This window comes from Drosophila melanogaster, chromosome 2L, assembly GCF_000001215.4.
Source record: "Drosophila melanogaster chromosome 2L".
NCBI lineage: Eukaryota > Metazoa > Arthropoda > Insecta > Diptera > Drosophilidae > Drosophila > Drosophila melanogaster.
Genome location: NT_033779.5, coordinates 17937093 through 17962235, shown reverse-complemented (window position 1 = coordinate 17962235; position 25143 = coordinate 17937093). Strand labels below are relative to the sequence as shown.

General features: G+C 39.6%; 3 long non-coding RNA genes across 3 annotated transcripts, besides 2 other annotated features; all 3 read left to right on the top strand.

Moving 5' to 3' along the window:
* The first annotated feature begins 8826 nt into the window (after positions 1 to 8826).
* Positions 8827 to 10232: a mobile genetic element.
* A 263-nt stretch (positions 10233 to 10495) lies between these two features.
* lncRNA:CR44397 (long non-coding RNA:CR44397) lies at positions 10496 to 12121 on the top strand. The gene is made up of 2 exons (NR_124347.1): positions 10496 to 10615; positions 11182 to 12121. It is a non-coding gene; the product is annotated as a long non-coding RNA:CR44397 (long non-coding RNA).
* Positions 10496 to 14089, top strand: lncRNA:CR44398 (long non-coding RNA:CR44398). The gene is made up of 2 exons (NR_124346.1): positions 10496 to 10615; positions 13389 to 14089. It is a non-coding gene; the product is annotated as a long non-coding RNA:CR44398 (long non-coding RNA).
* A 6718-nt stretch (positions 14090 to 20807) lies between these two features.
* Positions 20808 to 20915: a mobile genetic element.
* A 1605-nt stretch (positions 20916 to 22520) lies between these two features.
* lncRNA:CR44399 (long non-coding RNA:CR44399) lies at positions 22521 to 23217 on the top strand. The gene is made up of 2 exons (NR_124345.1): positions 22521 to 22755; positions 22891 to 23217. It is a non-coding gene; the product is annotated as a long non-coding RNA:CR44399 (long non-coding RNA).
* The last annotated feature ends 1926 nt before the right edge of the window (positions 23218 to 25143 follow it).

Below are 25143 nucleotides of genomic sequence, written 5' to 3'. Positions count from 1 at the left end.
CCGTCAAAAACTTGTCTTAACTTTAATTAAGTGGCATTATGTTCAATTAGGCAAAAGTTTCCAATATGCAAATTAACACAATTTGAGTGTAAAGTGCCTCCCGGTACCGAGAAGGGGGCGTGGCAGCCGGCTTCTGTGGCATATAAATTGCCCTCCGCACAAATCACAGTGCCTCGTATCGGTGGGCGTGGCAGTTTGTTAACACATTTTGCAAATTTAGCTATGCAGACTTCTCAGATTTTGTTGTACGCCTTTCCCAACTTGTTGTGCTGTCGGCTATTGAGAATAAATAATTTATTACGCTTCAAATGGAAATTTAGTTGCGGATTAAGGAATTAGGCAGCGCGATAAGGCTGAAAAGGTAATTGAGTAAGGATATAAAGTGAATGTGTATATCAAAAGATACATAAACTCCGCTCCGAACTTCAAATCCAATTAGCTACAAGGAAGAACAGTTTAAAGACCTCCTTCTTATGCATTTAGGCTACATAAAGATCAATTTCCAAAATATTCCCAAGCCGCAACCACATTAATGAGGCCCTTAAACTATTTCACCCGCCGCAATGCTGGATTACCAACTTAACCAAATAGTTCATCGCATTTAATGTTAAAAGCTTGTGGTTTTGGTTGATTCCAATTCGCATTGAATAATCCCCACAAAGTTGCAGCTTAATTATGTGCCCGCCCCAAAATCCCCAAAAACTTGCATTGCCGATTAAATTTTGAATGTCTAATTTGCAGTTGATGGGCAGGCGAATCCGTACTTTACACTCAAATGCACAAATTGATATCCTCCTTTGGCTTCTTCAGTGTTTAGTGTTTGACAAATGTCGGGGCCAAGCGGCCACATCCTTGTAATCCTTGCCAGCCTACAAGCAACGGCGTCGCCATCTAATTGCAGCCGCCTTCAATGAGCTGGGATTAGAAATTAATTAAAGTATAAGGCTAATGTGACATCTGCATGTGTTTGCCGCCCATTTCCTGGTACATACACACGAATATGTCCCCACATCTGCCATAAATGTAAGCCCACCAAATGTGATTAATCAGTTTGCACTCATGCCGCACTTTTGACTTTGCAGCTGGGCTTTGCCCTTTGTCAGTGAGTCTTCTTTGACTTTGGCTCCTCTTCCGGACCCGGGATGCCATTTAAATGGCAATTCCCCTTTACCATTCACTTGAATACCACTTACTCCATTTATTGGGTGCTCCTTTGAGGAGCTTACTTGATTTTATGACTATTTGGAAACAAAACTGGTCAATGAGACAGAAATGGAAATTATAAGAAGTAGTATGCTATTTTTGAATACATGTATTGATAAATCTGTTGGTTTTGGTACATTTTGCATGTGTCCAGATTTTATTTGGTTGTACCTCTTTCACAGATAAAATAAAGTCTAAGCTGTTTCTCTCACTTTTCTTTTAGTTTTTTAGTTTCGCAATATAAAGGCGTGCAAAAGTAATATTATTAAAATGTTATGTACACTTTGAAGTTTCAATGGAATTTGACAATAAAGTTTAGTGCTCTATGGCAAAGTTCCCCCCTTTTTTTATTTCAATAAGAAAAGCTTTAGCGTCTTCTGTCTTCCCTGCCTTTTGATACATTCACTCCTCTCTATTTGAGGGTAATCCCGATTTATCTCACCTTTGCTACAGGCCAGAGGAAAAACGAAAGATAGAGAATATTTCATGCATAATGCGGAGATAAAGGCGAGAGGGCAGCGGTGAAAGGATGTAGAGTCAACAAAATGCAGATAACGCGATGGCAGCTGTGACTTTCCTTCGTTTTTAAACAGGCTTCGCTGTCAGCGGCGGCATTTCCGGTTCCGTTTTGCCGCTCGCTGACTAGCGCCACCTGGCGGACGCTGCTGTCGCTCTCTCTTTTTGCACATTTTGAACGTGATAGAAATTTTTTTTTTTTTCGTTTTTAGCATTGGGTTGGCAAATAAATAGCATTTTTGTTTCGGCAGCCGCATTTCATATTTGTATTCGGGCACTTGCACTTCTTTGCCGATTTTTTTTTGTCTTTTGCTTAACTATGGAGCCGTTTTTCTTGTTGCAGTAGCTGCTCTTACCATAGTTTTGTATTTATTTGCGTGTAAATTCAGTCACGTTCGCTGGAATAAAAAGGGTAAAACGCGGGTGAAACACGCTGCAATCAGCGTTTTATGCATTCCAGCCGGGGAGTTGGGAAGTCCTATTCAAAAGGCCGTTGCTTTTGGTCTCTTTATGCTCCCCTCCTCTTCCTCCTCCCTCTGCCGAACAAATGTGCATAATTTTAGTTAAATTTTTGGCATTTTATGCATGGAAACGTTTCTGGGTTAATTTACGTGGTGCATTCGATAATTGCGTCGCCCCGAACGAACCCCCTTAAATCCACGGTGGATGGCGCGAGCAGAATGTGACAAATAAAATTGAATTAAGAGCTAAATGAAATGGAATTTATGTCCCACGTGTGCTGGAACTCGGTGTCACCGTAGTCCAGGCAACAGGTGCACCGCCTTTCATGGGTGTTGGAGTTCCAAAAAATAAAGCTCAATAAACTAGGACATGCGGAGCTGCCAATGACAGTCAAAATTTAATTGAATTAATTAATTAATTGATTTAACGTTTCGGAAATCCGAAATTAATCTAAAAATACCGGAATAAATTACGCAATCATTAAGTTTGCAGAATTATTGCTTGCGCAGAACAATCGTGTTATATTAGGATTTACATATATATATATATATATACATATAAAGTTTAATATGTTAAACCTCATTTTACACTTTTAACCAAACTATAATTTTTTGCTGCCCCTGAGGTCAAATTCTAATTAGTTTTCCAATTGATCAAGCTGCATTGAGTAGCCCCAAACCTTCAGAGTTAAAACAAAACTACATGAATCGAGAACGAATTTAATGGAATGAAACTTTTATGACTGCCACCCTCACTGCGTATGAATGTCAGAACAATTAGGCAACAGTTATCTGTCCATTACACCAAGAAACTCTCCGGATAGATAGGACTCCATCCCCTTGCTGGTACCCCTTCCGCATGTCGTCATAAATTTTGCGGCCCCAGGCATTAAACAAACTAGCACAAAACTCATTTGGTAAACAGGCAGGATATGCAGGATGTGCGCAATGGGTGTTTGTGTGTGTGGAGTATCTGTGAGCGGGATTAGGCGAGTGTGCGTGCACTTTCAACACACTTCAAGTGTTGCAGTTGTGAATCTTGAAAGTTTTCGGCCCGGTTTGTCCAAAAACTTTTCGTTACCGCTGCCTGCTGGTCATGTTGCCATGGATTTTGCTGGGAATTTGCAGCTACTTTTTTTCAAGGGACTTTGCATACAGGGAGGTCCTTAGCCTTGGCAGCGACTTTGGGCCGCAAAGTTATGGTCGGAACACATCAAAAGCCACGTTGCCCCCAGGTTTTGCATGCTGCTTTGCCCCTTTTTGCTGTCCTGCTAAGAACAAAGTGTTCCGGGAAAGGCTGCGAAAACTGTGAAATCTGCGAAAATGTGTTAATTAACCGACTGCGAGCGTGTGCTTTGTTTTGGGAAAATTAACACTTGTATGCGCCAAACGCAAGACATCTAATTAGCCTGCTCATGATTAAGTGTGAATCTAATGATATCAATGGCCCAGAGGGCTTATTTCGATGCGAAATTTGATATTTACTAAGGGAGTTTTAAACAACTAAAGATAATCAATATTAATGTGGGTGGGAATCTTACTTCCTTAACTTTTAGACTGCCGGTAGGTGGAGCTAGAGTGCACTCTCGAAAAAGATGGCTTTGCTGCTTTCATTTCACCATGTTCTTGAGGGATGTTCCAGTACAGGGTATCAATAAAGTACAGGGTATCAATAGTGCGTATTATGTAAATGTATAAACGTGTAAACGTTAACATTAAATTAAAAGGACTATTTTAGAAAAATGATTTAATTTTTATTAAAACAGCACTGCACTATAGGTTGAATGGTACCTTTTTGTGGACAAAATTATTAACTGAATTTTCCCATGCGGAAAGAAAAACATTTAAAGTTGTTTAAACAATGCGTTTTATTCGATATGTATACTGACTAAAAGCCACTCATATATACTCCACAAAGACAGTTTCAGCGCATCGTAAATTGAGAACCGCATTTGATAGTTCATTAATCCAAATTGTGAACTCTCCACAATTAATGATGTTTGCTTTGGGATCCGTTGGTCCCCTTCATATGGCTTCCATATCCCACATTCCACCTATTTGATTTCATTTGTTATCATCATCAAGTCGAGCTCAGTGGGGATGTGTGGGTTTTGGTCTCAATTTGCGTCTGCTTCTGATTTCTTGTTTGGCTAATTTATGCGCTTCGCTGGATAATAAATTTTATATTTACGTTAAACACAAACAAAAACGAACTGAAAGTCACATCAGGCTAACCATATGTTGTCTCCCATTCTCCAGGATTTTTCTGCACCCGACAATATGTCATTTGTTCCTAAACTCACCAGCGTCCTTCGCTCTTTGCCCACCTCCTGCTGTATAAATATATGGTATATAGCCCCTGCATTGTTGTTGTCTTGATTCCAAACCATTTGTTATCGAATTTGTTTGTGCTTATTTCGTATGCCAAACGGCACAAGAGTCCTGTTCTGATTCACAGGACTGGCAGGCTGGGGCTCTCCATGGGGCGACATGTGTCCTTGTGGGCTCTGCACGAGCTCCTCCATCACATCAGATCGAGTCGCATCGCATCGCATTGGCCAGATATATGCATGTTAATTTGCTGTGATCCAATAGGTTCCCATTGAGTTATGGAGACACTAGGTAAGGGAAATCCTCCTGGGATGACGATTCGTTTGCATTTGTTTTTGGTGCCCACTTAATGGTTGGATAAATGCAAACGAATTAACTTTAAATGGCTTGGAATTATCCAAACACATTTTAAGCTGGTAAAAAAGGAAAAACTGTGAATTATAAATTATAAATGAGCCAAGTTTAAAGCAAAAAAAAAGTTTATATATATACATATATATGTTAATCGATAGGCATTGTTTTGTATGTACCTTTTTTAAAATATTCTTTATCAAATCAACTGAACCTTATAATTACTGTTTAAAACAATACTTTTTGCCTGTTAACTTGTAAATATTCTTCTAAGCAAATTTTATTCTCAAAGTTTCATTTTACATTTCTCCGAAGCTGATAGCAAACTTCTCTGGGATTTCTTCATTACACAAATTAAGCAAACTTGTTCCGCACAACTTGAAAATTTCGAGACGAAATTCATTTACAAGTAACTTCAATTGATTTCTCTTGTCACATTTCCCATGAAAGCCTCTGCCATCCTGTCCTTCGGCACGAAATTATGTTTAACATGCTTTCAAAGGAAATTCTTATAAATGTTTATGCATTTCCGCTGCGCATCCACAAACTGCTTCGATATACCAGAAGCTTATTGAAAACTTTTACAAACTGTTGCCCGATTCCTCAGGGGCATTTTATCTTCATTCCAACCCAGGCCAACCGACTTTGTTCGGGGTCATGGGGTTGAGGTCGAGCTGGGGGGTTGGAGGCTTATTCCGAGTGGTTTTTTGTATAAAAGCCGTTTGTTGTTGGTTCACAAAATGCTGAGATTTTTCATGTTTCCTCGCCTTTTGGGGGCGGCAATTGGTCGGAGTACTTTTCTTATTGACTACTTATTCAGATACATGAACGGACCCTCATAAGCCTAGATGACTTTCCTGGAAATCACAGAAATGAGTTTCACTTGTAAATTAGCATAGCAAGCTAAAACAAATGTATTGAAATTTTTGAAAACCCCCTTTTAAAGCCGTTTCATAGAAAAATAGACATAAACTATTTTCATACATTTGCATTAACATGCAACATATGCTGCATGCAGCATACATCAAAAGTTGCATATTAATTTTCCTCAGTATTTTTATGTTATTGTGTCCAGCTGGCTAAAAACATTTTTGTTTTTATTAATTTCCACTTCAAGTTGCAGGAGCAGGATATGGTGTTCCCCAGTTTTCTCCTTTCCTGCGTCCTGGCAATGTAAACTTTTGCTTAAAACAAACAGGCAACGTCACGTGATGGACGGTCAACAACTTTGGGAGCAACAAGACAAACAACATCGGAGTTGACGGTCGGCTTGATATGTAAATCATATAGCCAGATGTGCTCAACATTTGCAGGGCCGTGTTCCCATGTTGATAAATCATAATATGCCCACTGAGTGTTCTTCTGTGCAAATGTATAATGCTTTACATGGCAATTTCAAAATTTATTAAGCATTATTTCACGTTTGTTGGCATTGCAGTTTGAGTAATGAATACGTTATATTTATTATGGGAATTTCTAAATGTAAATAGATAGGAATTTGGTCAAAATGCTTGGAAATCCCGTTGATATATAATATATTTGTTAAATAGTGATGGGCCAGAATAAGTCAAACTTTCAAAAGAACCTAAGTCACAGCTTTAGACTGGCTAATAATTTTACATTAAATTTGAATTCAAACTAGCTTGTTTTATTCATCTTACATTCTTCTTTGCCTTCTCAGAGCCCTTTTGATGTCCTGTCCAGCGAAAGTTTCGGCGCGAAGACAGATTGTTTTCGAGCTAAGGTCGATCTGCTTTGAATGTTCACTCCATTTTCCTTTCTTTTCGGACGCACTAAAAGTAGTGCATTTGGTGCTTCATTTTTTATTCGTGACTCGAACATCGTGAAAGCTTTAAAATTCATCCAACTGGTTGGTCCAGCTGCGCATCCTTTTTGGGTCCTGCTCCTGTTCCGCCGCACAGTCGAAAATCCGAGATCCGACGCTTTATGTTTGCGTTAACGTGTGCAAAATCTGATGGTTGGCACTAACTTGCGGATTTAGGTGTTGAAAATTATGTGTAAAATGTGTCACAGTTAAGCTCCGCCATGTTCCGGGCCAAGTTTGGAAGATGGGGCGGCCAAGTGGATGGGCGTGGCGGCCAGGCTACGTGGCGAGTGCTAAATGTCGCCCAAGGCCAGGCCATGCCACTCCGACCCCCTAAACTCCCGCTTGCAAATTTTCCCGTCTCCCATTTTCCCGACTGCGCATCCAGCAGGTCACATTTTCGAGTCATAGTTTTCAGCGCTTCCATCGCTGCATATGCAGATGAGCGGGACACACTCACACACAAAAGACAGAGGAAAATCGGGAAAAACTAGGGACGTTGGGGTGGGGGGACCCGGGATTGGATGGCAGAGCGTGTGCATTATACAAATGAGTTTATGCAATTTTTGACTCAACTTGAACTTTGCGCAGTTTTTGGCCAACTTTCGGAATAAACTTTCGTTTCAGATTTAATCGTTTGACTAAAAAAAATATTTAAGAAATTTGATTAATTAAAATAACATTTTCTACAATTTAGCAAAGTTTCTTGATTAACACTGCGCTTAATATATTGCCAGAAAATAAATTTGAAACTTTTTGGGCCATGTGCAAAACTAATTTCGCAAATTTAAAGCTGGCTTTATGACTTTTATAATTAATTGAAAACTCCAATAAGTGCAGATATCTCCAAGTGGCCACACAGCTTGTATTTTAAGCTAATTAAGTTATTTCACAATTTAATATTTGTGCCCATATATTTATGATCGAGTAAAAGTTTGCAGACAGGATACTTTCTTTTCCAGCTCCGCATTTCATATCCTTTCACCTGCCTTGACTTACATATTCATGTAATATCATTTATCCATCAAAGCCTGTGCGTGTGTCATTAGGCTGCATATACCAATTTGGCCTCGAGCCCTCAAGACCTGCAAGGCACTTGAATCTGATCCACCGCATTCTGTGCATCCTGTGTGTCCTGGGCATCCTGCACAACAGGCTTTGACCCGGGCGGCCTGGGCTTCTTCTTAATTAAAATATTTATTAAGCACTTTTGGCGCAGGCAGCAAATTAATACCAAGACCCATGCCATGTGTCAGAAGGGCCCCTGGTTACGGAATAAACCAATATAAAAAAAGATGTTGTGAGCACAGTAAATAACTTTATATTTTCATATATCTGTACTAAAATAAAACAAGATGTTTATATAAAGAGCTGTAAAAATAACTGAAACTAACTGTGGGTCAACTTGTTCTATAATATAAAGCAATTAAAGAGCCTCGCCTTTCAACACATTTCGCTCTGTGCTGCAATCCGCAGCTTGGGCATTTTTACAGGACCCTTTATCCTGGCCGGATCCTCCCATTTTACCCACCGCATTGCTGTTGCAACAGCAGCGTCAACATTGCAGTTGCCTGCTGCCAAGTTTGGCCAACTAGGCAGAAGCGACACGGCCAGAACGGGCAACAATCCAGTTGCCAGAATAGGCCTTGGAAAAATGCAACTGCCAGCTGGTTCAACCCTTTGCCATGACAGATCCCTCTCAACCACGCCCGTGCCATACCGCTCCCTGCGACAGCAACAAAGTGTGGAAAAGCGTGGAAAATCTAAAATATTTATGCGGCCCGGCTGGCGGCATCCATCTCCCTACAGGCGCTTCCTGCTTGTTGTTCATCAAAAAGTTCCATTGGGCAAGGGGAGCGGAGGAGTAGCGGGAGAAAAGTCAGACAAACTCAATGAAAAATTGAAAAACTATTAAAATTGTAAATATAAGCAAATAAGAAGTTTCATCTGACTAGCTGGAATTGTAAGTAAGGCAAGTCAGAAGTAGGCTATCTCGACTACTAGATACCCGAGGAAGATGGAGATAGCAACTGTTACGAGATGATACAGTGGCTCCACCTAGCGGAGGCTATATTAATTGCTAATTTCTACCAAATAAATGTTGGCATGTATCCATGCAAAATGGAACAATGTACATATCAGAGAACTGCAAGGGTGGCACTTTTTTACCACTCGACTCACACCCTACAATTTTGTGTGCGGGTGCTACTCGCCACGCACATCGCGGGTACTTACAAACACACAGTATAAATCTGAACATGCAGACAAGACACCCCGTTGTGTGCGCACCCGAATCAATACGGTGTTTTGCGTCGCGGGTGCCGCTCACACAGTGCCTAAAAAGGGATGAGTGAGAAAAACACTTGTGGGTATACCGTTAAACACATGGGTGTTTCCAAAAATACTCGGGTGTTTCCAAAAATACTCGAGTGGTCTCGTAGGTAGTCGAGTCAAATGGCGCCATACATAATGATTGTTGAGTTCTTGTGTCTTTGGTCCAGTGTCTCGGCTGTTAATTGCCCCTTTTTTGTTTTTTACGATGCAATTACTAGCTTGTTAGGATTCAGTATTATTTGGAAGCCAAAGGAAAAGGTCACAATAATGGCAGAAGCGGCTGATTTCGTTAAAAATAAAATTAACAATGGAACATACTCAGTTGCCAATAAACATAAAGGAAAAAGTGTTATTTGGAGCATTTTATGTGACATTTTAAAGGAAGATGAAACTGTTCTGGACGGATGGCTGTTCTGCAGGCAATGCCAGAAAGTGCTCAAATTTTTACACAAAAACACCTCCAATTTATCCCGCCATAAATGTTGTCTAACATTAAGACGACCAACGGAATTAAAAATTGTTTCGGAAAACGACAAGAAAGTAGCTATTGAAAAATGCACCCAATGGGTTGTCCAAGATTGTCGGCCGTTTTCTGCAGTAACCGGAGCCGGATTTAAAAATTTGGTGAAGTTTTTCCTACAAATCGGCGCTATCTATGGGGAACAGGTAGACGTCGATGACTTACTACCTGATCCAACAACATTAAGTCCTTATATTTAATAGATACTTTTTAAGCCCACTATGTTTTTATTATTTAGATTGAGACATTAAAAAACGTAAAAATCAACAAATGCCGTCTTTAATTGCAATTACTTTATGTGTTTGAAATGGGAGGCACCCATTGAGTCCATCAAAGAGCAAAGACATGAGCACAAAAATTTTCTTGGGTATTCCCTTTTACCCTTCATTTCTTATACCCGTCACGCTTCCACCCATACAAATTTTAGGCGTACAAAAAATGACCAGAGAACTGCAGCCCGCATACAAAAAATGACCTGCGGCCGATCGTTGACTGTGCGTCCACTCACCCATACGGCTCTTGCGCAGCAGGCCTCGGGTGGTTTTTTTACTCGTAACAAAAACACAACGTCGGTAAAACACTCGAGTATTTTGTGTTGCCGCAAGTAGGGTGTCAAAAAAAACGGGGTGCCTAGAGTACCGAGTGTTTATCGGGTGGACGTAGAGTGCGAGTGGCGGGCTGCAGTTCTCTGGTACATATTTAAGTATTTGTGCATTTGACAGATATTATCGGAACGTGTGCTTGTTAAAGAACCACCTCTTACAACACATCTAGTATAGCCAGTTACCGTTTGCTTAATGGGTATAACAACAATAGTTCGGTGCACTCCAAATATGATTTACGAACTTTAAGAGCTAAAAACTGATTTTAATGAATTAATTACAAGTGAAATGGGCGGCAATTTTAAGAATTGAATATGAAAGTATTTTGGAATGAAAGTCCTGGCTGGCTTAGCTCTAAAATTCATCAAAATTAAAATGCTAATATTTTTCGTTTTTTATTTATATTTTGGCACTGCATCTTGTATATTTATTCTGGAAGCTCGTTCTTGGGACGCATAATTTTACGAACCCGGTAAGATGACAAGTAACTTATATAAGGTTAATAAAATGAGGCTTAAAAAAAAAGACAATCCAATATTTAATTAGTTCATATTAATTGACCAGTCAGTTTCTCAACTTAAGCGCATTAAAGATAATTGCAATTTGTATTATGTAAATTGCCAGCGCAAAAAGTAAAAGTGGAAAATAGGCCGAAGGCAAAGAAGAGAGAATAATTCGGTGTGAAAAAAAAGTTAATAAATTTAGTGCCCGACCATCGCTTGAATACTTTTATTTTTAAATTCCATTTTTTTCATAATTGTGATAATTGTTTTCCACTTGATCGAGCATAAACGCATTTACATCATTAAGTCGCCAGTTTCCTGCAATCCACTCATTCAAGTCACACTTATTTCCCTCCATATCGTACTTATATGGCTTTAAATTTGTTATTGCATTAGAGTGTTGACTATTGGCTTTGAATATTGCTCCATAATTGGTTTAAGTGATTTCACAAAATTTTAATGTACATTGAAAATCTAATGCACACTCCTATTATAGTTTAAAAATAGATGAACTGCGATTCTTTCTTTTTACCAGTTGAATCCATTTGAGCCTGAATAAATTTGAAATCTCATAAGCCATTTGATTGGCCAAGAATATCCAGAACAGACCGTACCGGTCGTTCCCCCGTCACAGTCATTTAGATTTGTACCCTAAAATTGGGTCGACTGTTGAGTATCTGAAGCGTTTGGCAGCGAAGAGGGCTGGGCAATTGAAACGGCCTACCGACCTGGCCTACACCCATACACGTGCAACTGGGAGGGTGGCTCACACGGATAGGAAACCGCACGGTCCCTACACGGTAATTATCTAACAAGATTACGCAAAATGTTCCTCCCCGGCGATGGAAACGGAAACAACGACAGCCGTTGCACTGGCAGGACTCGTGGTGGGAAAACGGGGGAAAATGAGGTGTGGGAGTTGAGTTGGGGCTGGTGAAAGCCAGTTCGGCGAGGCAAGAAGGTGAGGCAACAACGCCCGCTGACAGTGGACAGAATGCAAAATGTTGTTAAGTCGCTGGCAAAACGCTCCGATGCACAAGTGGACTGTTGGGTTGGTGGTTATGGCTGCAAGGGCGAAGCGTCCCAACAGAACCGGATTGCAGCAGGCGGAGGCGTTGGATTACGGCTCTTAATCCTACGAATATCTCGCTTTTGCAACTGGCTTAAAGAGAAAGTGTGTCAGTCTCAGGTGTCCTTGCATCTGCTGACGAATGCCGCTCCCAGTCGGTCGGATCAGCCACAGATGCTGAAATCATTTGCAATCCCCATCATGAGTTGAATGTTTGGCACGCATCACCCAGGGGAAGTTGAATTGGACTGCAACAAACTGATGGCGCACTGCAGAAACCGTAGAAACATATCGGCCATCTGAACTAATTGCGTCTGAATTAATTCACAGGTGATACAAAGGCAATTAAATGGGAATTTCTTAACTGGTTTTGACAGAACTGGTTTGGAAGGATCAAAAAATGCTTAAAGTTGATTTTTCATTGTGGCTCTCAACCATGAGATTGCGCTGAATAGTTAAAGGCATAATCACCATGTTTTTCTCTCTCTCGCTATGCTTAATCTACATATTTTTAATTTTGTTTCTCATCGAAGTAAATATTTCATGTTGGTCCTCTGTGACTTTTAAAAGTTTAAAAACACTTTCCTTGTTTGCCGGCTGAATTTTTTGTTCAATGCAATTTTTATGCACTCCAGATGCACGTTGAGTTCACAGACTGCCGTCGATATTTTATGTATATTGTTGAGGGATTTTATTTGTTTATTTGCTTTTTGCCCAACCGAGGTCTGTATCTGTGGGTGTTTTTCTGGGTGCGGAAAACGCGCATCAAATGCAAATTTGTCCCATCCGTTGTTTGCCCTTTTTATTCATTTTGGCTGCTGTGTTCTCCACTGTTCTCCATTTGTTTGCCATGTGTCTGCGTCTGGGGATAATCTCTATCCCTACTTGGAGCAAGTGCACCTGCACACGAACGGATTACTCGCAAGTACTTGCGTGTATTTGGAATATGTATATTACTACCCCAAAGTCAAACAAGTGCAAATGCGAGTTGTAAACAAGGCACTGCAAATATATATTTCATTGCTGGCAGTGACTTAAAATGGGGAAGTCATCGTGTTTTCATTTCTTACATAATCTCCAGTGCAGATACAAAAGTATTTCTTCTCACATAATAATCTAATACTGCGAGTTATTTCTAATAAATTCTTATTCCCACTCGAAGTATCATCCATTCGAGCCAATTGGCGGTCCACAGAAGTTGGCCAATATTGACACGATCACCGTTGGATTCCCCACATTGGTTTGTCGGGCTGCTATTTTGGTGTTTGGTAGCGAATTTGAAAATGTTTTTGTGTTATATTTCTGCGGCAGCGATTTGCGGTCGCCATGCAAATGTTTTGTTATCTAACGCTGCTTTTAATTGATTTTCCATGTGCGGTCTGTAGTTTTGTAATGGCTGTAATGAACTGCAATTAATTTCGGCCACTGCCATTGTGAGGCACCGCAACAAAAAACATTAGCGGACAAATTGAATTAAACTCAGTTTTGAGTACGCTATGAACAGGAATTTGTGAAACAAGTTACCAGTTCGAGATTTTGAAAATGCACTTTAATAAAACTTTATGTTGCTCCAGATTGATTGTAGTGTAATGAATTTTTACACAACCGATTTGGATAAATTTTGCTTTTACGTATGCTTTTTGCAGCTCATAAACTCCCTTCTGCTCTTTCAGATGCCCCCAGTATTCGTGTGGTGCCAAAGGGGGGGTATACTAAATCAAGGTAATCTTGACAAAACCGCTTGAGAAGAAACCAAGTCAAGGCCAAAAGCTTTTCAAGTGGTGCGAAGCATCAGCGATGGCAAACCACATTAAAATCAAGTCAAAACCTAGACAAACACACTTGTTAGCTTATCATGTTACCCATGCTAAGCGTATTAATGGCAGGGAAGACGGCGACAACGATGACAACAACGACAATAAAAGGGCGTCAGCCAGGCAAACAAACAAGCAAACAAACATCGAGGATAAAGTAAAATATTAATAGCCAGCTACTAAAATAGCACGAGCCTGAATCCAACACAAAGAATCAGCATGGGGGCCACCAAGGAGTCAACGAGTTTTGAGGTCTCCCGAAATCGGAGGACAGTGGGTGGCTGGGCTACTGGTGGTTAAGCCACTTGGTAAGTCCTGGCTCAGACAGAACTTGGTGCGCAGCCAACCATGATGGCATCGCCCACATGCCTGTTTCTGGAACTCTGGCTTAACCTCAGAATTGTGTGCGGATGGCCGTTAATGTGTCATCTGGGCTGAAGCCAGACTGCGTAATTATTACTATAATTTATGCAGAAATAGTTTGTTTCAAAACTGAGAAGTACATCTGTACGTACCCATGAAGTCCTGGGAAGGCCAACTATGTTTGTCAAAATAATCTCAAATGATAATGATATTAAAGTTAATTAGAAAACTAAAAAAAAGTGATAGTGGTTTCTTAAATTTCATATCGTCGAAATATTCAAAGTTTGTGTAAAAATCACGTTTTGATTCCTCTCAATCCGTGTGCTTTGATTATTTAACTTATTCCAACTGGCGTGGTACGTGGCGCTTTCTAAACATTTTCCATAACTTTTTCAACCATGTTGTTATCGCACGCTCCTTTCTTTGCGATTTTAAGTATGTATGGGTATAAATTGCCATTCATTGACAACACAAGCGTTAAGCCAGGGGGCGTGGCCATTTGTCATGTTAAACGTTAAACACAAAAACCAAACAACGGGCCAGACTATGCCATATATTGACATATTGCCGGGCTTTAGTTTCCTGTTTTTGATACGACGGACTGACTGGCCACCAAGCGACCGCGCCATAAAAATAATCAACATAAATTGTGAAGAGCCAAACACTGTTGGGGGAAACAATAACAATAAAAATAATAAAGCAAAACAATGCCAGAATATTTATGGCCACTGCGAGAGAAGAAGAGGTCCTGCGAGCGAAAAAAAAGGAAAGATTGTTATGTGCCCAAATGACTGTGAAAAAAAGCTCCCCTCTATTTCCCCGTCTAAATATACTTTTGACTGCGTCTGGCGGCGTAAGCAAATCAACCAACCAGCACTGGGCCAAATGGTGCACTGGGAATAGGCATCAGCAAACATGGCTCACACAGTTACAGATACAGATACAAATACCCACCCACACACAAGCATCGCAATGCATCGTTAGCCCTAATGCTTGGTTACCAACAACAGTTTGGGCCCGATCTCCACGCCATGTGGCTCACCATAAATTTTCCACATTTTCGTTGCGATATTTATTTATAGAGGAGTTATCTTGGGACAGCTAAATAATTGTGCTGAGTTCTAATGATGAAAATATTCAATTTTAATGTTTTGTGCGATTAAATTCGTTCAGCCTTTCATGTCTTTCGTTGTCATTCAAAGTGCTCTGTTGAACTATAGAATGAATTAGTTATACCAGAATTATATTTTGCATAATTAGGCACTAAGACATTATTTATTAATTTGAAATAGGTACAGAGCAAGTACTGAATATCGATTAGAGAACACTTTTAAATGTATATTATTTTCGTTTATAATTGATTCTCTTTAAATTCAAGCGATTCATAGAATACAATGAATTAATTCCAGACAAATTTAATCATATTCAAATATTTGCCTAAGCTTGTTTGAACTGAATCGAGATTCGGCGAAGGTCCTGCTTCTACTGGATCCTTATCTGCTGAGCTGTTAAACATGCAAAGTCACTTTGTTGAGATTGTGTGTGTGTGCGTGGGAGTGTGCTTATATGTGCAAACAAATTAAGGCAAAAGCCAAATATACGGAATATGCAAATGTTGCCGCTCTTAATGTTTGTTGCCACTTCAGCAATGGGATGGGGAATTTTTTCTTGCGGTTTTTATTTTGATTTCAGTTACATTTTTTATTTTGTTGTTCACTGGTTGGCAACCTAAAAGTTTCTCTATGTAAATATGAAATTTATTTTTATGTATGCGCGAGCCTAAAGTTGTAAAATTGTTTGTTGCCGCTGCCATTCGCTCGGCTTTTCCCGCTTCTCTCAAGCTTCTTCATCTATTGTGGGCCGGTGCTTTATGGCCGGGTTTCTTAATTTAGTAGTTGGCTCTGAAGACGTAACTGTACATTTGGGAGTTGGTCCTCTGTTCTCTTGTTGCAATATCTTATGATTGCCGGCTGGATAATGTCTATAATTCCACTGCTCTTCTCAGCTGCTTAAGCTTTGCAGTTTAATTTACATTTTTATGTTGCCTGATTTGAGTGGCATAAGTGAGTTGTTGGAAATGCTGGAAATAAAATCGTTGTGCAAAGTGACTGTCAAGATGATGTGCAAAGAGCGTCTTTGAAATATTATGGAGTTCTTATGATTTTGGGTCGCTATAGAACACAATTCATATCGTTTTTAATAAATGCAATACGCTTTATCGTACTGTAATTATGTTATCATGAATTATTGCTTATCGATTTTCAGCCAGCGCTTGGAGATATTCCGTTACGTAATAACAATGTACAAAGTTAAGCACAAAAGTATAAATAGCAATTTAATATCATCCTCCATTATGCATTAACATGCATTTCATGCCTAACCCACATATGCCGGAAACCATAAAATTTTGTTGCCTACTTTTTGGGGCAACTTGCACGCAAATTTTCGCCCGTCGAAGTAAACAGGAAACGATGAAAAAAATAATAATTTACAGGAAATCAATATGGAAACGGGCGAAACATACTGAAACACACAATCAGGGGTAAAGGAGATACAATTGGCACTTCATCACTTAAGCACCTGAAAGGCATTTTTCACTTTCAATTTCGGCGCAATGCCCCATAAAATCAAGAAAAACGCTGATAGCACGCACACAACTGCCACCCGACCAATACATGGACAGGATCTGTCAATCGAGCAGCTGCTGTGCAATTTACACGCACGGCATCCAAATTGACAACCGGCTGACAAGAACAACAGCAACAGAAACAAATTCAAATACGCGGGCAACTGAGGAGACAGCCAGCGAGAATTGTCAAGCGTTGTACGTGTGCACTTTGGTCGCAATCATAAAAAACAATTGAAATGTAAAATATAACATTTGTTTTCCCTTTTTTCCATACGCCCTGTGAGGCGGGCTATATGACAGCCAATATAAAAACTGTTTCAAAAATTTTTGGCATTGCCCAGACATATAAAATGAATCGCCAAGAAAAATAGATGTTTTTAGTATGCTTTAACCAACAAAGTTTTTGAGGAAAACATTATTTATAAAAAAACTAAGCTTTTATACTATTTATGTGTTAAAAGAACTTGGAGAAGAAGCTCAATTCTATTGTTTATTTCCATTATAATTAGTTTTGCTTGTTTGAGTATGAGACATATATTCTTTTTAAAGAGAAACCACCTATTCGTATTACATTCCATTCAAAGCTGGGTCCATAGCAACTCCAAATCACCTGGCACCAAAAGATTCCGTGGCGTTGTTGTAGCTATCGATGCTTTCAGGAATCGCGCGTTGATTGCGTATACGACGAGTCAGCCAAATGCACACAAAGCAATTTCTGTTGTAAATTGTTCACATTTCTCACACAGGTTCAAGCAAAAACAACGATGCGGGAGTACAGAAGCACGAGCGGAAAATATAAAAGTATAAAGGCAGGCCAAAATCGTCTTCGTCATATTTTCAGCCCAAGGCTGGCAAACAAATTTCGGTCACAGCCCTTTTGTCTTCACCTCCTGTACTTTTCCACATCTCCGCCCCCCGACTACTTGCGTTTCTTTATTTTTTGGCCGCCTGAAGGGTTTGAGTGAAAAGGAAGTTGCGGCGACATGTTGTCAATAAATTGACAGCAATTGAAGGTTTATAAAACACTTTTTGGCCTTTTTCTTACGACACGATGGGTGGGTGTGTAACAAATATTTGACGGAAAAAACAGAGCCAAAAGCAATAAATTGTACGGTTAAAGCGATTTCGTGCACCTTATATGGCTTTCGAGTAATTGGAAATTTATTGAATTTTTCCCAACCATCTTTAAAGACTCTTTAAAAATCAAACGTACTATTTTTTGGGGACGCCGAATTTCCTTTCCCTACTTCTGCCGGCCAAATCCAATTTTCCAAGAATTAGCCTCTTGCCTGAAATTAGAGCTTGATGGTTGGCGTAAATCAAAGAGAAGCCAGCTTCGTTGCAACCAAAAAAATCTCCCCCCGGTGCCACACACTCAAGTTGTAATAAGTTTCCCTCGAAATTAACATGTCACCGCCGAGAGACATTTGTGGTCACAGAATGGCCGTTTAACAGTGGTCAGAGTGGGACCCATGTGGATTCTATGTTTGAGTTTTTAGCTTAGAAAGCAGATTTTCGAAAAGTATTTGTAAGCGCCCCTTCTGTTGCCACATAGAAATGTTATCCTTTCGAAAGCGTTTCTCCTTTCGAACTTAACAGATTTTCCCTTTTCTCTGCAGCGGCAACATGTGGCCCATCAGCATTTTGATTGACATTATGGTAGTTTTACAGTCATCACTTGAACTTGGTCAACTTTACGAATATTTGATTTTAATTTGAAGTGCTCCATGTGGGTACTTTGTTACAAGTATGGTGGTTATAAGTTGAAGCTAGCAATGGTTACACACTCTATATATGGCTTATTGCAAGTTGAAGAGGGCATGATCATTTTAGGCAGGCTAATGGAAAATTAAAAAGTAATAACAATCTTAAATTGTGTTAATGAAGAGCAGAGGAGAACAAAAGTTAATTGCTGGAAATGCCTCATTAAGTTATTGAACACACATAGAACCTGGTAATTGGCAATTAATCTTGCATGTGTGCAAAAACCAACTCCAGCACCTCGGCAATGCTTACAATTAAATTTTTTCGATCACTAATTGGCACGCAAACAATAGCGAAAATGGCAAATAATATGGAACAAAAAAAGTTGAGAGCTTGGAGTCAATTTGGATGATTAATTAAACACATAAATGACTCTGCGAATTTGCCTTTTCAGTTTTAATCCATAATGAATGGAATTCAAGAGCGAGAGTGTTGTACACACATGAAATCTTGATATGTGTGGTGGTTTTGGCGAAACCATACAAAGCGATCAATGTCCTGAATAAAACATGAGACACGAGGTTGTTTTGAGACTTTCGGCCTACGAAATTGGATTTGAAACCTAAGTGGCTGCCTGCTGGTTGCCTCCGCCTCTGCCAAATCGATGCGAATCAGAGCCACTTCAAATTACACCTGTCCCAGACTTTCGGCTAATCCCGCAGGCCACACAAACAGACACACCTAACATGGCGAATTATTGGCAAGTCAAGCAACAACAACGTCTTCTTGCCTATGGACAGTAATCTGAGCAATTGTGTTGCTCTATTTGCATGCCACACTCACACGCATTCACCTGCCGAGTATCTATATATGCGCAGGTTGTTTGTTATATTTGCTAAACGCTTACTACAAGTACAGACACACAGCGGGAGTCAAGGGGCAGTTACATAAGGCAGAAGTTTCCGGGAAGGTCCCCACCCGCCGCAAGTCATTTACATAAATATCATTTGGGAGGCCTGGAAGAGAAAAGGTTGTTCAAATTCCAAAATGCGAATTCAGCGATATATTTGCCAGATTTTACTATTGTGGGGGATCGATCTATTTTCAAAGGTGAACTCCCACCTGTTTTCTGGATTTTATTGCAATCTTAATCTGCTAGGTACGACTTTAGGACAATCTCCATCCGTTAAGAAATATAGAAATAATTTGTTAGATAATATTATTATTTAAATTACCAATAAATTTTTTTACATATATATTTGTGATTTATTAGAAAGACCATTATCTACGGAACTGAAAGAAAAACAATGAATCATTTGTGGGCGGATGTGAATATTAGCAGAATAAAAAGACTAGTTTTTGTTTAATTTGTTGTGCTGAAATTGAAAAAAAGTAGTATATATTATAGGCTGTGGAATGATTAATATGTTTCTGTTTTTTAGTTTATCTCCTAGTTATTTGTAAAAATCATTACTATTTGCATTAGTATATACAATATATTGCGAATAGACGTCTCGGAACAACCTTTATTATTCTTAAAGCTTGTGCTGGCCAAGTTTTGTCTAGTGGAAATTGCCAAAACTCCGGTCCCCCCGCGTTTTACACTTTCCCTCTCCGGGAATTTAGGACAGGACACGGTGGAGCTTTTGGTCCTTTCCGTTGTCGCCCAGTGGTTTTGTTTGGTTTGTTGTTTAGTTGTCTCTGGCTGCTGCTCCTGTTTGTCATTTGTTTGCAGATTTTAGTGTAGATTCTGTGGCTTCTTTGGCGCTGGCTTAGTTTATTTATTGTTCCCACACCAGGTCTCGGGAGGTCCAAAGGAAAATATGTCAAGGTGTGCCGCAGGAGAACCGAGCTCCTTTTGCCACCCTCACCACCCTTCATTCCAAGCCCGAACTTTCTATCATCCCCATTAAGCTTGAGTAATGTTTGCAACGGCCTTGCGGCTGGTGTTGGCTCAATTTTTTGGCGACATTGTAAATAATGAAGACTTTAAGCTGGGTGAAATTAGTGCTGTATTGCACTTTGTGTTGCCCCCTGTTTGTCCGTCGAAATTAACTTAACGAAGGCGTTGTCCCACCCACAGAAAACTCAGTCTAATGAGAATGTGGTAAAACACATGTCACCAAAACAAAGCCGCTTTGTTTATGGCTTATTAATGCCGAATACATTTGACTTGATTAATTTTGCATAATTGCAAAGAAAAAGTGTCGGCATCTTCTGGTTGATTATAATTACGCATTTGCTCCATGAATATTTATTACCAACTTGTTGAGTCCAAAACGACAGAGAAATGCGTGTGGTAAATTGGTATTGAATTTTTAAACTTAAACAGATATTTTAATTTCTCCAACATGGTCTACAATGTGTTGGTAACCTAATATTCTTAGTATGAAATAACTCAAGTCCGTCTTTTTGAAAATATTTTTAAAGAATTTTGTAGGTAATACCCTTCATCCATCAAAGAGGACGTTATCCTCTGTTACACTCTTCTTGCATTTAAATTTTAAATGAACATAGATAGCAAGCTGCTTGTAGAAACAAAGACGAAACAAGTATTTAGAGTTTGTACGTTTTTTCCAATTTCTACAGATATGGCAAAAAATTCTGCTAAACTATCCCACGTACTCCCACTGGGCAAATAACAGGTATCTGATAGTCGAGGAAAATCGATGGTATAGTTTCCTCTTTTTATACTTTATTTTGTTGATATTTATTTTGATTGTACGTACTCTGGCTGCTTTTGTTGCGGTTGCCCATCAACCCCTTTTACTGCTTTGTATTTAATTTTGTTTATGCACAACTCGAACACATATTTGAGATTTCTTTGGCTTGGAGAGCAGTTCCCCCATATCTGGCACTATTCAGCCGGCAGTCCTGGCTGTTGTCCTGTCATTGTCCTGGCTGCTAGAGAGCTTTTCCCTCCAGCACTACTACTACAACAAATGCCTGTCGTTGTCGCTTTCCCATGTCGACGTTTATTTATGCAAATTTAATTTCCATACTAAACGCTCTTTGTGTGTAAGCGGGGTGAATGCGATTGTGTGTGGGTGAGTGTGTGTGTGTCTGTTCGAAAAATTCACTTTGCCTTGCCCATTTTGGCCTGATTTTACTTACTCTTGTTGGGTGCGAAAAGCTGCAGCTTCAGCTCCTGTGGGTGGCGAAGTATTTTTCCGTTATTGCTTTTTATCAGCCTTGATAAGTGAGAGGGCTGTCGCTATTTCCCCACTAGTCCGCCACTCCGAGAAATTTTATTACACTGCGGCGCTAAAATTGTTTGCTTGCTAATAGAAAATGATTTTTTTACGCCCAGCCACGCTCTTCATTTGCATGCCTTGGGCCAAGGGAGCAATGTCCTTAATTAAGTGGCAGCACGACGCGCAGGAAGGAACAGGATTCTGGCAGGACTCACAAGCAGGGGTAAGCGGCTTGTCATATGTGCTTGTTCAGTTGAGTGCCTCAGCCATCAGAAAGTTAATTTAAAATTTTCAGCATAAACCTCCCAGTAAGTTTTCCATTTGCTATAGTTTGCCATTTTTTTCTGTTTTTTGGTTATGCCAGGACCTTGCCAGAAATCGGTTTTATGTAAATGCCGCTCCGTGGCAGATAAAATTTTTTTTTTGTAGTTACTCGTCCTGGTAGTTTGAGTTATTGGCAAGCGCATAGGGGTGTTTTGGCATTGAAGCTCATTTCGGGATAATTCAGCTCACCCACATACGTACATATTGACCATGGGAAAAAGTGTCCTTTGCTTTGGATTTCCTCTTATGGTATGTGCATTTTTTATGGACCACCAAATGATTCTATTCGTGTATGGTTATGATTTCATTATACGTACCACTTTTTGGCCTCCGTTTTATTCACTCGTTATTGAGATCTTTACGGAATTTTTTGCCACGCTGGTTTTCTTTGTATGCAGATTATATTATTGAAATGAAAACAAAACTATTGAAAACATTTTAAATTCTCTTTGTGTTCATCTGTGGTCAAATTGATTTCGCAGAAATAGTAAGGTCGTTTTGCATAAACTTTCGCTGTAGAAAATAAGTGATAATGAATGAATTAATCAAATAATTTAACAAATATTTTACTCAACATTTGGAAAATGTACTTATAAATATGTTGTTTCGTGCGGATTTATTTCTTGTGGATTTAAATATATGCATTCCAGTGACAAAATGTATGAAATAATTTAAAAGCCCAGTTTTATAACAAAAAAAAATTGTCCCAAAAAGAATTAATTTAATATTCCATCAAAAATGTTTCTCATTTAATTGATTATATTACGGGGACAGCACTCAAAAGCGCTGAATCACATTGAACTTTCGACGAGCTCTTGACCTCCCAGGTCGGTCTGGGCAAAAACACATGTGGATCCATGGCCCGGACGACAGACAACCAAGGTCTGATTCTTGCAGCATGTGGCCTGCTTTACGGGGCATAGGGGATACAAATTTTTTGGCTACTGCCGAATTTCTGGCTGAATGGCTTTGCAGGGAACTAAAGGACTGCGTGTGGCATTCGTGGAATTGGGTAAATAAGAATCGCAGGGATGTCAAGTGCCGGTGTGAGCATTTGGCTGGCGGGCAACTTGAAAGTTATCAACGCGCCACTTTTGGCGCTTGAATTAATTTTGCTTTTTTTTTATTTTTTTTTTGGGTGAGCTAGAGAGAGTGAGGTGGCGGAACGGATGTCCTGCCATAACGCAAAGCAAACCGGAAGCGCCAGCAGACGCTGCTGTTTGTCGTTGAAAGGAGCTCGGCTAAAAGGATTCCGCCGCAATTTGTTTGATGTTTGCTACGTGTTTTCAAATATGTTCCGCAGCTTCAGCTACCCTCCCGTCCTCGTTGGTTGGCGACATTCGGTGCCGGCCAATTGCAGCAGCAACGAATGCTGGAAAATATTTCATAGAAAATTCCTCAAATTTTCCCAGGCAGACTTCTTTTTATGCGACTGTGGAGGATGCTATAAGAAATGAGCATCCCATGGCGTCTGAACATTTGTTTTTGTGTGCTGATGTTTGTCTAATAATAAACTGCGTCCCAAAAAAGCTTAGGAATAAGCTTGCAATAAAATATGTGTTTTCTTTTCGTTTCCGTTTGCCACTGTCTATAAGAGGAATATGTGCGAATTCAAATAAATGAACGGGAATATATTTCATATTTCAGCTTATTTCGTATAAATTTAAATTTTTCCAAAATTTACGATTGAAAAAGTTTTACTAAACCTTTGGGTAAATTAGCACAAAATCCCGCCATGCCAGTTAATTTATTATAAATGCATCAAACCAAACCACGCGTTGGTGTAGAGAAATTACAACCAAACCCATAACCGAAAAAGCTAGCAAAGTATAATGCTTCCGGTTCGCACTTGCGGCAAATAAATGGTGTGAAATTTCCATAAAACAAAAGTAAATGCAAATGTAAAAAAGGCACACACGCAGGAAGCGGAAATGAAGTTTATGGCTACCCGTCTCTGTGTCGGTGTAAATGTGAGGGGTGTCGGCAGGAAGTAGTAAAATTCCTAATAGAAATGAGGCGTGGCAGGGTAAGGAAAACCGCACAAAACTAATTTCCCCAAGGCGCGCTGCAAGAAAAACAACCATCTCAAATGGGAGGAACACGCCCCGGAGCAGCAAAAAAAAAAAAAACACCAACAGCTCATTGAAGCAGACAAGATTAGCGAGTTTTTCCGGATTTTTGCGCATTGGGGGATCTAATGGGGCGTGTTTCTATATAGGCGATATATGAATGGTTTCCCCTCATCTACTTCAGCTTCTAAGATGTTAAAAAAACCAAAACTTCTAGAGATCACGCCTAATTTTGTTATTTAGCACTAGAGATCCGGATTATTATTACTATTCTCTGTGCAACTTTAATTGAGTAGATTATAATTTATAAAAATTGAAAATAAAAACAAAATATTGAACACAAGCAAATATGATATAATTAGTAAAATATAATAATTTTTGGTCAGTCAATTTTGATCTCAATCAAATTAATGTACTAGTTGAACCAAATTGCTTTAATTCAGCTACAGAAAATTTGTTAGCGTACATATATAAGTATGACGCTCAATGGTTAGTAAGTTACAATATATTTAAAATACAAGTTAAATCCAACTCTCCCTGGTGCTTTTTAAGCCGCAAGAACTTTTTTGCAATTGTTACATGTTCGCCAACGAGTGTTTATTTTCGCCCCTCGCCACTTTTTCACGCCTCAAAAAGTGCGACAAAGTATAAAAAATGTGGCAGTCGCACAAAGGATACAGTTCGCGTGCACAACATGTGTCGTGTGTACAACTGGAACCGTACAAATATATATATATATATATATATATATATGTATGTATATATAAATTAGCAACAATCCATCACCGACTTTTCTTTCGCTCCTGCCTTTTTATTTCGTAACCCCGCTCTTTACGCTGCCTTCTCCTTACTTAAGTGTTATTAAAGTCGACGACTGACGACTGTCTGCCTCTTAGGCATAATTGTTGCTTTACTTAGCCCGCCCACTTGGGCCACCCACCACCCACAACACAGCACACGGACAGGCCTTAGCACCCTTCACCCTCGAAAGCTGCACCTTTTACGCTTTGGCCTGTAGTTTATTTCATTTGTCTGCCACTCTACACCATTTTCACTTATTTCTTTGACTTTCATTTGCTTTTCCTTATTTTCCTTCAATTTTTTGTTTCGCATTTATGACTTTTGCCTTTTAGTGGCCTCTTAAGATGCCCAAAGTGTTCGGCAGCCAACGACGCGTATGAGTAATGAGGAGGAATGCCGCATGATATTACTCATCCGCCCGTTATTCTCCTGTCGCTAATAATAAACACCTCTGGGGTCCTATCAAATATGTGCATTAAATGAAGAGCGGAAGTATATACTCGGATTGCTTGACAAATGACTGGAATTTA